Raw genomic sequence first — 15,474 nt, forward strand, 5'->3', positions numbered from 1 at the left:
GACCCTATCTACCTGTGATGACACTTTTAGGGAATTTTGTATCTGTATTCCCAGATCCCTCTGTTCTACTGCACTCCTCAGTGCCTTACCATTAACCCTGTATGTTCTACCTTGGTTTGTCCTTCCAATATGCGATACCTCACACTTATCTGTATTAAACTCCATTTGCCACTTTTCAGCCCATTTTCCCAGCTGGTTCAAGTCCCTCTGCAGGCTCTGAAAACCTTCCTCACTGTCTACTACACCTCCAATCTTTGTATCATCAGCAAAATTTCTGATCCAATTTGCCATAATATCATCCAGATCATTGATATAGATGACAAATAACAATAGACCCAGCACTGATCCCTGTGGCACACCACTAGTCACAGGCCTCCACTCGGAGAAGCAATTCTCTACTACCACTCTTTGGCTTCTACCATTGAGCAAATGTCTAATCCAATTTACCACCTCTCCATGTATACCTAGCGACTGAATTTTCCTGACTAACCTCCCATGCGGTACCTTGTCAAAGGCCTTACTGAAGTCCATGTAGACAATATCCACTGCCTTCCCTTCATCCACTTTCCTGGTAACCTCCTCGAAAAACTCCAATAGATTGGTCAAACATGACCTACCACGCACAAAGCCATGTTGACTCTCCCTAATAAGTTTCTGTCTATCCAAATGCTTGCAGATTCTGTCTCTTAGTACTCCCTCCAATAACTTACCTACTACCGACATTAAACTTACCGGCCTATAATTTCCCGGGTTACTTTTCGATCCTTTTTTAAACAACGGAACAACATGACCCACTCTCCAATCCTCTGGCATCTCACCTGTAGACAGCGACATTTTAAATATTTCTGCCAAGGCCCCTGCAATTTCAACACTAGTCTCCTTCAAGGTCCGAGGGAACACCCTGTCAGGTCCCGGGGATTTATCCACTTTAATTTTCCTCAAGACAGCAAGCACCTCCTCCTTTTCAATCATAGAAACATTATTAGTTGTGTATCAACTAATTATGTATGCAGTATGAAAATTAAAAAAAACAAAATATACAAAACCAATACAGTAGTAGCAATTCTATAAAAACAATGCAAACAGCATCAGAATCCCACTAACCCTGTAGCTTATATACAACATCAAAAAAATTATATAAATACATCTCATCTTAACCAAGAGGTATACTCATTTTGGCACATACGTGCTTATCTTCCAAACATGTACAGATTGGACCCTGAAACAAATTCTCCTCGCTTACGCAACATGAACAGAGATGAATGTATTCACATTATTCCATTACATTCACATTCGGTCTCGAAACAATAAAGTAAGTGAAAAATAAATATTTACAAAAACTTTTACAATATATTGCCCTGTGGTCAAATTACTAGGAAGACTAACCTACTAGGCTGATAGGGAACTTTGCACAGCTATGCCATTCAAAACCAATACCTTACTCACAAAAAATTTTCCTCGCCATACGTCCAGTACTAATGTGGAGAAGCAGCTCCCAGTCTTGATGTTCTTTTTAGAACATTGCAACTCTTCCTTCTACTCAGAACTTGCATAATAATATCACTGTTTTTTTCTTAAAGGTACAGGCAGCATTACCAGGTTGAAGACATAAGTGCACTTTAACAATAAAAAATAATATTCAATGGTACCTGGTTACATTTCATATATACAGTAACAGTTTGGTTGAAAATGTTGGTAATATGATTAATAAGTTTGCGGATTACACCAGAATTGGTAGTATTGTGAAAAGTGATGAAGATTGTACATATAAGTTAAAACATAAAATTAATTGAAAGAAAAACAAAGGAGTTGGGAAAGTGAGTGTAACTTGGCTTTTACTTTAAACAAGGTGTGTACTTATCATGTGATGGCATGATGACATATGCCATTTGTGTAATTTTATAGATAACCCACAGTGCATTATGTCAACAAAAAAAAGCTTAATCAAAGATTATTTTTACAATATTATTCAACTATTACTGAAATATTAAACACATAGTACACCTCCATGCTTAGCTATAAAATTCAACTCCATATAGAATGCATCTCAACTACATCCTGTCAAACCGAGTTAGGGAACTAGAGCTGGAGCTGGATGAACTTCAGATCATTCGGGAGACAGAGGCAGTAATAGATTGGAGTTTCAGGGGGAGACTGTCACCCCTAAAAGTCAGGAGACAGGTAACTGGGTGACTGTGAGGAGAGAGAAGGGGAGTAGACAGAAAGAACAGAGCACCCCTGTGTCCATTCCCATCAACAATGTTTACTGTTTTGTATACTGTTGGTGGGTAAAACCTACCAGGGACAAGTTGTAGTGGTCGCATCTCTGACACTGAGACTGGACCCTCAGCTCAGAAAAGAAGGAGGGAAAAGAGGAGAGCAGTAGTGATAGAAGATTTGATAGTTAGGGGGACAGATAAGAGGTTCTGTGGGAGAGATCAAGAATCCCAGGTGGTCTGTTGCCAGGGTCCGCGATATCTCGGATCGAATTCTTGGTATTCTCAGGAGAGAGAGTGAGCAGCCAGAGGTCGTGGTCCATGTGGGGACCAATGACATAGATAGGAGTAGGGATGAGGTCCTGAAGAAGGAATATAGGGAGTTAGGAAAGAAGTTAAAAAGCAGGTCCTCAAGGGTGGTAATCTCGGGATTGCTACCTGTGCCACGAGACAGAGAGGGTAGAAGCAGGAAGTTATGGCAGATGAATGCGTGGCTGAAGAGTTGGTGCAGGGGGCAGAGGTTCAGATTTCTGATCTTTGGGACCTCTTCTGGGGAAGGTCTGACCTGTACAAAAAGGACAGGCTGCACCTGAACTGGAAAGGGACCAATATCCTGGTGGGCAGATTTGCTAGAGCTATTGGGGAAGGTTTAAACTAGTTTGGCAGGGGGGTGGAAATCAGAATGTGAGTGCAGAGATTAGGGTAGAAGGACAAGGGCATGATGCTATGTGTTCTGAGTTGGTGACGAAGGACAGGCAGGGGAGAAAACATAAATATAGCCAGTTAGAGGGGTTGAAATGTGTCTATTTCAACACTAGGAGTATTAGGAATAAAGAGGATGAACTTAGAGCATGGATCAGTACGTGGAACTACGATGTTGTGGCTGTTACTGAAACTTGGCTGGAGGAAGGGCAGGATTGGCTGATGCAGGTACCGGGGTTTAGGTGTTTTAAAAGGAATTGGATGGGAGGTAGAAAAGCGGTGGGGGGGTTGAGTAGCATTACTGGTCAGGGATAGTATCACGGCTATAGAAAGGGAGGACGCTGCAGAGGAAGTGTCCACTGAGTCGGTGTAGGTGAAAGTCAGAAACAGGAAGGGATCAACAACTGTGCTGGGAGTACTCTATAGGCCCCCAAATAGCCCTCGGGATACCGAGGAGCAGATAAGCACCAGATTTTAGAATGGTGCAGGAAATACAGGGTTGTAGTTATGGGTGATTTCAACTTCCCTCATATTGACTGGCACCTCCTGACTGCAAGGGGGATAGATGGGGCTGAATTTGTCAGGTGTGTTCAAGAAGGATTCCTGACACAGCATGTGGACCGGCGGACGAGAGGAGAGGTCACACTGGATCTAGTTCTGAGTAATGAACCTGGTTAGGTGGCAGACCTCTTGATGGGGGACCATTTTGGTGAGAGTGACCACAGGTTCCTTAGCTTCAGCATAGCTATGGAAAAGGATAAAAGCAGACAAAATGGGAAAGTGCTTAACTGGGGAAGGGCTAACTATGAAGGGATGAGGCAGGAACTAGCGAGAGTAAATTGGAAACGGATGTTCAAAGGTGAAAGCACAGAAGTAATGTGGAGGAAGTTTAGGGGCCACTTGTGCTGGGTTCAGGATAGGTTTGTCCCACTGAGACAAGGAAAAAATGGTAGGAAAAGGGAACCGTGGCTGACGAAACACATGAGGCAACCCGTCAAGAGGAAGAAGGAAGCATATGTTAGATAGAAGAAGCAGGAAGCAGGAGGGGCTCATGAGAAATATAGGGTAGTCAGGAAGGAGCTTAAGAAAGAACTTAGGAGAGCTCAAAGGGGGCATGAGAAGGCCTTGGCATGTAGGATTAAGGAGAACCCCAAGGTGTTCTATGCGTATGTGAAGATCAGAAGGATGACAAGAATGAAAGTGGGGCCGCAAAAGGATAAAGAAAGCAACATGTGCCTGGAGGCGAAGGAGGTTGGGGAGGTCCTAAATGAATACTTTGCTTCAGTATTCACAAGTGAAAAGGACCTTGATCAGGGTGAGGTCGAAATAGAACAGGTGTGTGTGCTGGACAACATAAAGATTAAGGAAGAAGAAGTCTTGGATCTTCTTAAAAACATCAAGATTGATAAGTCCCCAGGGCCGGACATGATATACCCCAGGTTGCTGTGGGAAGTGAGAGAAGAGATCGCTGGAGCAGTAGCTATGATCTTTGAATTTCTTTGGCTACAGTGAAGGTGCTGGAGGATTGGAGATTGGCAAATGTAGTTCACTTGTATAAAAAAGGTGATAGGGAGAATCCTGGGAACTATAGACCGGTGAGTCTTACGTCAGTGGTCTGCAAGTTATTGGAAAGGATTCTTAAGAACTGGATCTATGTGCACTTGGAGAAGTACAGTCTACGTAAGGATAGTCAACATGGCTTTATGAAGAGAAGGTCGTGCCTCACGAGCCTAATTGAGTTTTTTGAAGGGGTAACAAAAGAAATCGATGAGGGTAGGGGAGTAGATGTGGTCTACATGGATTTTAGTAAGGCATTTGACAAGGTCCCCCACGAGAGACTCATCCAGAAAGTCATGATGCATGGGATCAGTGGAACCTTGGCTATTTGGATAAAAAATTGGCTTAAAGGAAGAAAGCAGAGGGTAGTAGTGGAAGGAAAGAACTCTGCCTGGAGGTCAGTGACTAGTGGAGTGCCACAAGGATCTGTCCTGGGACCCCTGCTGTTTGTGATTTTTATAAATGACCTGGATGAAGAGGCAGAAGGATGGGTGAGTAAGTTTGTGGATGACTCAAAGATTGGAGGAGTTGTGGATGGAGCTGTAGGTTATTGAAGGTTACACGAGGATATAGACAGGATGCAGAGTTGGGCAGAAAAGTGGCAGATGGAGTTCAATCCGGATAAGTGTGAGGTGATGCATTTTGGAGGGACAAACCAGAAGGCTGAGTACAGGGTTAATGGTCGGTTACTTAAGAGTGTGCATGAACGGAGGGACCTTGGGATTCAAATCCACACATCCCTCAAGGTCACTGCACAGGTTGATAGGATAGTTAAGAAGGCCTATGGGATGCTAGGCTTTACTAATAGGGGGATTGAGTTCAAGAGTAGAGAGGCTATGTTGCAACTCTACAAATCTCTGGTGAGACCACACTTAAGAGTATTGTGTTCAGTTCTGGTCACCTCATTATAGGAAGGATGTGGAAGGTATGGAGAGGGTGCAGAGGAGATTTACCAGGATGCTGCCTGGATTGAAAAACAAGTCTTATGAGGCAAAGTTAGCAAAGCTGGGACTTCTCTCTTTGGAGTGTAGAAGGATGAGAGGGGACTTGATAGAGGTCTACAAGAATATGAGAGGCACAGATAGGGTGGATAGCCAGTACCTGTTTCCCAGGGCACGAATAGCAAACACCATAGGGCATATGTACAAAGTTAAGGGAAGGGAATTTAGGGGAGACATCAGGGGTAAGTTTTTTACACAGAGGGTTGTGGGTGCCTTGAATGACTTGCCAGGTATGGTGGTGGAGGCTAATATATTAGGGGTATTTAAAAGCATCTTGGACAGGCACATAGATGAAAGAAAAATAGAGGGTTACAGGGTAGTGTGTACTTTTTTTTAAGGAATATATGGGTCGGCACAACATCGAGTGCTGAAGAGCCTGTACTGTGCTTTAGTATTCTGGTGTCTACATACATATTACAATATATAATACAACTACTATAGACAGACATCCACAGCATAGTAAATTTAAAATTGCCCCATTCAGACCTGTGGAAGATTTCTTACTCTCATGGGATAATATCTTTCCTGACAAAATAGGTCACTCTGCTTGGAAGGTGAGGCATGTGGCTGTGAAAGCAATCTCAGGTTCAGAGACCTCCTCTGTGGTGATTGTAGGAGTTGACTCTGACACAGCAGGAAGTTGTTCTGACAGCTCTGGGCAATTCCTTCTTTTCTTTTCTTTTCTTTCCTTTTCAGCTTGTTTTCTTCCTTTTTCTTACCTTCCTTTTTCTTCTAGTTTCTTGGACGCATCTCTGCAATTGCTGATTTCTTGAGAACTTAGATCTCATTTACCCTCTTCCACTTTCATAGCACTTATGTCACCCTCCTTTTTCTTCTTTCTAGGATGTGCATCTTGATCTTGGGAAGGTGCATTATTTCAATGGAGTATTCTCTTATTAATATTTCTATTGCTTCCTTTCCGATCTGATCTCTCCTCTTGGTTTCCTCATCCACAAAATCATCTGACAAATCCTCTGTTTTCATATTTCCATTCACTCCTTTCTTTTTGGCCTCCCATTCATCAAGCTGGGCTTTGGTCATAACATCTCCTTCTGCGAGCTGCTTTTTGTCTCCCACTTCTCATGGTCCGGTCTGTGAAGTCCGCATTCTGGTTCACGGTCCGTTCTGTGGACCCAGGACTCTGGGTCTTCCAGCTGTCCCTTGTTTGAGTTAATCATAGGCACCTGATTCCCATCTTTGGGCTTGCAATATAAGTAGCCTTGGCATTGAGTGTGGGCTACTGGTTTGTCTTGTCAGTCCCCCTTGGAGCAACCTGCTGATGGAAGGCTAGTGAAACCATTCGTGATCTCTAGACCTGGTTAGAGGACCACTGCTTCATGCAGACTTGTTGCCACTCGTTGGAGTGGTCTTTGCGGTATGGATTCGGCTGTTTCCCGGGCCAGCTGAGTGACTGCCAGTCACTCCAACCTAGGTAGTGATCTGGCTGTTTCTGTAGCCAGCTGAGGTTGCTGGCCAGACTGAGACTCGGAGCTTCCCCAGAGCAGAGATGGAACTGTCTGTTGTTCTTTGGTGTTTGTCTCTTCTTGTCCTTGCCTCTGTGGGGTAAGCCAGGCCGTTTTGCTGTTGCCCTGTGGGGGGGGGGGGGGTCTGTCTTGTCTTGTTCTCGCCTCCGTGGGGTAAGCCAGGCCGTTTTTCCATTGCCCTGCGGTGGGATCTGTCTTGTCTTGTCCTTGCCTCTGTTAGGTAAGTCCAGCCGTTCTGCCATTACCTGACGGAGAGACCTGTCCAACCTTGGTGTGGAAATGAAGTTGAGTCCCAGCTTGTCGTAGGATAAGTCCTGGCTCTATGTCTATGTTCTGTCCTGTCTCATGTTTGTGTTGTGTTAAAAATGAGTCCTGGCTTGTCGAAAGATAAGTCCCAGCTCTATGTTGATGTTCAGTTCCCAGTCTGTCTCTCAGCTCCAGTCTCCGAGTTATCAGCCTCCGGATTTCAAGACAAGGATCCCGCAGCCAAGCTCCAAGAACCCTAGCCTCGACGATTCCGCAGCCAAGCTCCAAGAACCCAAGCCTCAAGGATCTGAAGCCAAGCTCCAAGAACCCAAGCCTCGAGGATCCCAAGCCTTTTATTCCCTTACTGTTTTATAATTAGCTGATCTTTTTTTATAGTTACACTTTTTTTAGAGAGCGTATACCGGAAGTCATGGGGGTAGTTTTAGTGCTTGCTTCTTTCGGGCTGGTCTGCGTTAGATTTAGCCTTGGGTCATGGGGTGGGGGGTGGTGGGAGGGGCTTCACGTTTTAGTTTCTTTCTTCTTGGGCTCTGTACATTATTGAAGTATTGGTTGCGTTCTTCTTCCCGGTATCTCTTATTTGTTCTGTTCCCTTTCCGGGTTCGTGGGTCGAGCCTATCGTCAATCCTCCTTGATGTGGGTTGACTTTAGGGTTTATGGAGTCTATTATTAATTTTGTCTCCTGGAATACTAATGGTCTTAATCATCCTATTAAAAGGAAAAAAGTTTTTAAAGTGTTCCGGAGACTTAAAGCACAAATTTTATTTTTACAAGAGACCCATGTGCGGAGGGGGGACAGACTACGTTTTTTTAAATTCTGGAAGGAACAACAGTTTCATTCGAACTCCAATGCTAAGATTTGAGGCGTCTCTATTTTTATAGACTCCTCAGTTACTCTTATACAACATGATATTATTTCTGATCTGAATGGTAGATTTCTATTGGTTAGTGGTCTACTATTTAATAAAAAGGTAGTTTTGGTTAATGTTTATGCTCCTAATATGGACTGTCCGGAATTTTATAAATCATTATTTAATCAGATCCCGAATTTGAATGAGTTTTCATTGATCTGGGGCGGAGATCTTAATACCTGTTTATCTCCAGCTTTGGACCGTTCGGCTCCTCTACGGACTTTACCTAATAAATCTGCAACTTTGATTAATTCATTCCTCTCTGATTCTGGGTCGATGGACATTTGGCGTTTTTTGCATCCTCAGGAAAAAGATTTTTCTTTTTTCTCACATGTTCACCATTCCTATTCAAGAATTGATTATTTCTTTATTGACTCTCATCTTATTTCTTCAGTGATTAAATGTGATTATGACTCTATAACCATTTCGGATCATGCTCCACTTAAGCTTTCTATTAAAATTCAGGCCAATACACAAAATAATAGACAGTGGCGTTTTAATTTGTTGTTGCTTCAGGACTCAGATTTTGTTAACTTTATGAATGAACAGATTGATCTTTTTTTTACAATTAACTATACAGAGGATATTTCTGTGAACATTCTTTGGGATACTTTTAAAGCTTATATTCGTGGTCAGATTATCTCATATTCTGCTGCTTTGAGGAAGAAGCTGAAGCAGCAGGAGTTGGTAATCGTGGACAAGATTAAGGAAATTGATAAGAAATATGTTATGGTTCCTTCTGAGGTGTTATATAAACAAAGAACTGAACTTCAAATGGAACACAGTTTATTACTTTCGTCCTCGATTGTAAATCAATTAAAGAAAACAAGAAGTGAATTTTATGTACACAGTGACAAAATTGGTAAACTGTTGGCTAATCAACTGAAGTCTAATTATGCTAAATCTCAAATTAATCAGATTTATAACCAAAATGACCGACTGATACTTGACCATGTGGGGATTAATCAAACTTTCTGTGATTTTTATTCTTCCTTATATCAATCAGAGTCTCCTCGAGATTCTAAATATATGAATGATTTTTTAGATAATCTAGACTTCCCTGAGATTTCACAGGATATGTCTTCTATGTTAGATACTTCCATTACGACAGATGAGATTAAGAATGTTATTTTCTCTATGAATTTGGGGAAAGCTCCTGGCCCTGATGGGTTTACCGTAGAATTTTATAAATGTTTCGCACCTTCATTAATCCCTTGGCTCGGTAGGGTTTTTGAGGCTTCATTAAAACTTGGTAAACTTCCTGAATCTTTCAATAGAGCATCAATCTCTCTAATATTAAAGAAGGATAAAGATCCTGCTGAATGTGCATCTTATAGACCAATATCTTTATTAAATGTTGATTCTAAAGTTTTTTCTAAGTTATTAGCAAATGGATTAGAAAAAGTACTTCCTTTTATTATTTCGGAAGACCAAACGAGTTTTATTAAAGGTCGTTACTCTTTTTATAACATTCGCACACTGTTAAATATTGTTTATACCCCCTCACAAAATGTTCCTGAGTGTGTTATCTCTTTAGATGCTGAGAAAGCTTTTGATAGAGTAGAATGGCCTTATTTATTTAAGGTGCTTGAAATGTTTAATTTTAGTTCGAAATTTATATCCTGGATTAAATTGTTATATCATTCTCCTGTGGCCTTGGTCCGTACTAACTCTTTAAGCTCACCTTTTTTCCCTCTTTTTCAAGGTACTCGACAAGGGTGTCCTCTTAGTCCTTTATTATTTGATATTGCCTTAGAACCTCTTGCAATTGCCATTCGAGAATCTCCAAATATTACTGGGATAACTCGGGGCTTAAAGTCCCATAAAATATCACTCTATGCTGATGACTTACTTTTATATATCTCTAATCCCCAAAAATCCATCCCTGCTGTTTTAGACCTATTAGCACAATTTGGTCTCTTTTCAGGTTATAAGTTAAATCTTAGTAAGAGTGAACTTTTCCCGATTAATAAACAACTTCCCTTATATCATAACTTTCCTTTTAAATTGATTAATAATTATTTTTCATATCTTGGGATTAAAATTACTTGTAAATACAAAGATTTATTTAAGATTAACTTTTTACCCTTAATTGATCATATTATTCAACTTTCATCTAAATGGTTTCCTTTATATTTAACTTTGATTGGTCGTATTAATGCAGTTAAGATGGTTTTTTTTCCAAAATTTTTATATATATTTCAGGCATTACCAATTTTTGTTCCAAAATCTTTTTTTGATAAAGTTGACTCCAAAATTTCTTCATTTATTTGGCAAAATAAAAACCCGAGACTGGGTAAAATACATTTACAGAAAGCTAAGAGAGATGGAGGCTTAGCATTACCTAATTTTAGATTTTATTATTGGGCAATTAATATTCGACATATGAAATTTTGGTTACTTGGCCAGGAAATACTATCCATTCCTAAATGGGTAGCATTGGAATTACAATCTGTTCAGGGCTATACACTTGGCTCTATTTTAGGTTCCTCTCTTCCTTTTGATTTGAAACGCCTTAAACAGGTGTCTAACCCGATAGTTAAATATACCTTACGTATTTGGTTTCAATTCAGAAAATTTTTTGATCTTAACCAATTTGGGCTAGCGATTCCTATTTTAGGTAACATATTTTTTCCTCCCTCTTTTACGGATCGTGCTTTTCAAATTTGGAAGACTAAGGGTATTTCACGGTTTTTGGATTTATTTTTAGATGGTTCCCTTATGTCTTTTGAACAATTATCTAATAAATATAATTTATCAAGAATACATTTTTTTAGATTTACAAGTTAGAAATTTCCTAAGTACCATACTTTCTTCCTTTCCAATGCTTCCTATATATAATTTAGATACTATAATTAACCTTAATCCATGTCAGAAAGGTGCATCGGCTATTATTTATAATATTATTATGAAACTTAGGAAAGCTCCATTTGATAAGATTAGGTCAGATTGGGAACAAGAATTGGGATCTATTATTTCCGTGGATGACTGGGGGCAGATCTTACAATTAGTCAATACTTCCTCTATCTGTGCTAAACATTCCCTAATTCAATTTAAAGTTGTTCATAGAGCACATATGTCCAAAGATAAATTAGCTCGCTTTTATTCTCATATTAATCCTTTTTGTGATAGATGTCCGGGGCAGATAGCTGCTTTAACTCATATGTTTTGGTCTTGTCCTACTCTGGAAACTTTTTGGAGAGACATTTTTAATATTATTTCCAAGGTATTGAATATAGATATCTCTCCTCACCCTATTACTGCTATCTTTGGACTACCTAAAATTTCCAGTAATCTCTCTCCTTCAGCCCGTAGAATGATTGCATTTCTTACTTTAATGGCGAAAAGATGTATTTTACAACATTGGAAAGAGCTTAATGCTCCAACTACCTTTTTTTGGTTTTCTCAGACGATATTATGCTTGAATTTGGAGAAAATTAGAAGCGATCTTTATGACTCCTCATTTAAATTTGAACAGACCTGGAGATCTTTTATTCAATATTTTCATTTAATGTAATATATACCCTTGTTTTTTTTTTACTGTTTTTAATGGAGGTCGGGATTGAGGACGTGATTTTAAGTTTTTTAACTCTGTTTGGTTTCAAGTGAGCCCATTGCTTTGCTTTGCTTTTAGTTAGTTGCACGGTGGGTTTTTTTTTTGGGTTTTTTTTTTCCTTTTCTCTATTGATATATATAAAAATTAGTATACTGTTATGTTACCTTGGTATGTTATGTTTAAATTACATTGTTTGTATTTTTTTTTGTATTAATATCTCCTGTAATTTTATTATATTCTAACAGTGTATTAGTGCCTATATGGCTTACCTTTTTGTATACTTATTCAATAAAAAGATTTAAAAAGAAAAGACAGAGGATCCCGAGCCAAGCTCCAAGAACCCAAACCTCGAGGATCCCAAGCCAAGTTCAAGACCCACGACCCCAAGCCTCGAGGATCCCAAGCCAAGCTCAAGACCTAAGACCCCATCCTCAAGCTATGTTATGTCCTTGCCTGGTTCCGGGGTCCGAGCCCAAGGCAAGACCCAGGTTCTGGGTCCTTGTCCAGTCTTGGGCTCGGTGTCCAAGCCTTGTCTCCTAGTCCATGGTTCCTAGTCCTGGTTCCGCTTTCCTAGCCCAACTCTGTGTACTTGTCCCTGCTCCTTGCCTGAATCCTGTCACGTCCCTACTCTAGGCAAGTCCTGTTCCTTGTATTTCAGTGACTGAGTCTTACATTTGGGTCTGTTCCTAGCCACCCCCTTGTGACATCACTTGCAGTCCGTACAATAGTCTTAATGCAAGCAGATTCGATTCTGGTTCTTTATACTCACAAAAGCAGAATGCTTGCAACCTTCCTGAAGCTTTCTCAGATATGTTAACTACAAAAACTGTTGAAGTCAATCCACTACTTTCGTAAATATCACGCTTCCTCTGGGCAGCATGGACTTTCCTTGGTCCAATATACTTTTCAACCAGAGGTGCAGAGGTTGGTACCAACACCTGTTTGCCTTCTGTCGAGCAATAGTTCATGGTGTACTGCATGGAGACAGTTGTGACATCATTCAGTACATTTCTTAATTCACTTTCTGTTGACTCTGTTGCAGGGGACGTGACATGCAAATGGTGGATGGATCTCCAGTCAAGTTGTAGTTGTCTCAATCACTCACATCCCCCCCAATGCTGGCCCTACTGTTTTTACCAGATACAAGCCCAATGTGGCTTGATGGTTGTCGTATCGGATGTCATTCCCACAGGCGTTATCTTTTCTCCAGTATAAATTCTAAACTTGGTATTTACAGGCTTCAGTTCACTGTCTTTGAAATGCCATTCAAATTCTTTTTGTGGAATGACTGAAGCAGCAGAGCATGTCCAATTCTATTTTAATTAGTTTACCATTCACTTATCATGTAAGCCATATTGCTTGTTGATTTTTAGTTTTCATTGTAAGTCTCAAGACTACTCAGTCCTGTGTCACTCTCATCATTATCAGATTTTTCATCAACAGCATGCAGATTAGTGTTCTTTTTGAAACTGCAACTTGACATTTTATCTTCATCTCTTCTCTGTGCAGTCCATTTATTTTTGTCTGTTTGGCATACTTTTTGCATGTGTTCTACATTGTTGCATTTTCTGCAAGTTTCACATTTAAATCTGCCTTGTATGTGAGCCCCTGCCACATCGGAAACACAATTTGTTCGGCCAGGCAGGCCTCAGTCTAGATCCTGTGATTTTGTTCACACTAACTTTCACTCCTGATTGCAACACAATTTTATGTCTTTCTGCTGTTTCCACTAATACAGCTACTTCAACTATTCTTGTAAATGTAAGTTGTGCTTCAGTTATGAGCCATTTTGGAAAGTTTTCTTTAAGATTCCACAAACTAAATGATCCCTCAATGAACCATTAACCCCATTACTGAACTGTCAATGACAGACAATCTCTTCAAATCAGCCACATATGCTGGACTGCACTCCCCTTCTATTTGATTCCATTTATGAAACCTAAAGCATTCTCCAATCAACTATATTCTCAGTTCTAAATGTTCCAGCATTACTTTCATGATATCAGCAAAGTGTATTTCAGCAATTAGAACAATTAAACTTCTAAGCAAACTGTATGTCTTTAAATCCAACACACTCATAGAAATTGGCACTCAGTTCTCATTAGCTATTTTATTTCCTTCACAATTAGCTCAGAATTCATGAGTCAGTTATCCATTGTGTGATGGAACACTTCTATCTTTCTGATGTAGCCATACATTTCTGCTCTTTTTTTTAATGATTATTAGGGTTAGGCCTCAATAGCTCCTTGTTCAATTGGATCCTTAATTTCTTTACTTGCAAACTACAATCATTTTGGATTGGCAACAACATCTCCTCCACTATTTCCATCAGCAGAGGTGCAACAGAAGGTTATATGTTTAGCTATCTGCTCTACTCACTTTACACTTATGACTGTGTGGCTAAGCACAGCTCCAATGCCATACTCAAGCCTGCTGAAGACAGCAGTATCGTAGGCTGAATCCAAGGTTGTGATGAAACAGCAGGGCAACTGAGAATCTAGCTGAGTGGTGCTATAACAACAACCTCTTACTCAATGTCAGCAAGACCAAGGAGCTGATTATTGACTTCAGTGAGAGGAATATAGAAATCCATGAGCCAGTCCTCATTGGAAGATCAGAGGTGGAGAGGATTAGCAACTTTAAATTCCTCAGGTTTATTATTTCTGAGGACCTGTTCTGGGCCCAGCGTGTAAGTGCAATTACAAAGAAAGCATGATGGAGCCTCTATTTCCTTAGGAGCTTGCGAAGATTCAGTATGACATCTAAAATTTTTTAAACTTCTATAGATACGTGGTGGAGAGTATATTGACTGGCTGCATCATAGCCGGATATGGAAACAACAATGCCCTTGAATTGAAAATCCTACAAAACGAAGTGGATACGGCCCAGTCCATCACGGGTAAAGCCCTCCCCACCATTGAGCACATCTACATGGAGCATTGTTGCAATTAAGCAGCATCCGTTATCAGGGACTACGATCACCCAAGTCATGCTCTCTTCTCACTGCTGCCATCAGGAAGAAAGTACAGGAGCCTCAGGACTCAAACCACCAGGTTCAGGGACAGGTTCTACCCCTCAATAATCAGGTTCATGAACTAAAGGGAATAACTTCACACAATTTCACTTGCCCCATTATTAAAATGGCCCTACAACCTATGGACTCACTTTCAAAGACTCTTCATCTCATCTTCTTAATATTTATTGTTTTTTTTATTTATTATTATACTTCTTTCTTTTTGTATTTGCACAGTTTGTCATCTTTTGCACATTGGTTGAACACCCATGTTAGTATGGTCTTCCTTTGTTTCTGTTATGGTCATTATTCTATTATGGATTTATTGAGTCTATCCATAAGAAAATTAATCTCAGGGTTGTACATGGTGATATATATGTACGTCGATAATAAATTTACTTTGAATTTTGAACTTTGAATCACTCGGTATTCACTGTTTATGAACCCCTGGATTATTCCATTTTCCTGACTTTTTGTAAACTCAATCATCTTCCCTTGTGTGATGAAACCATATTGCCCCAAGGAAGAAAAAAAATGTGCTATGCTCATTTTTTACTTGATCATTTCTTGCTGCAAAGTGGCTAAGGGATGAATTTGTGGAGGTATATAATCATGAGTGATTTAGTAGGGTTGATGGTTCTCAGGATGCTGAGTCTATGGAAGAAAACAGTCAGTGGTAGTGTTAGAGGTGGGAAAGATAACATTTAAAAAATTTATATGGGTACATGGGTAGGAAAGGTTCAGGAGGATATTAGGCAAATACAATTTTG

The sequence above is a fragment of the Mobula birostris genome, chromosome 5, assembly GCF_030028105.1.
Source record: "Mobula birostris isolate sMobBir1 chromosome 5, sMobBir1.hap1, whole genome shotgun sequence".
In the NCBI taxonomy this organism is placed as follows: Eukaryota; Metazoa; Chordata; class Chondrichthyes; order Myliobatiformes; family Myliobatidae; genus Mobula; species Mobula birostris.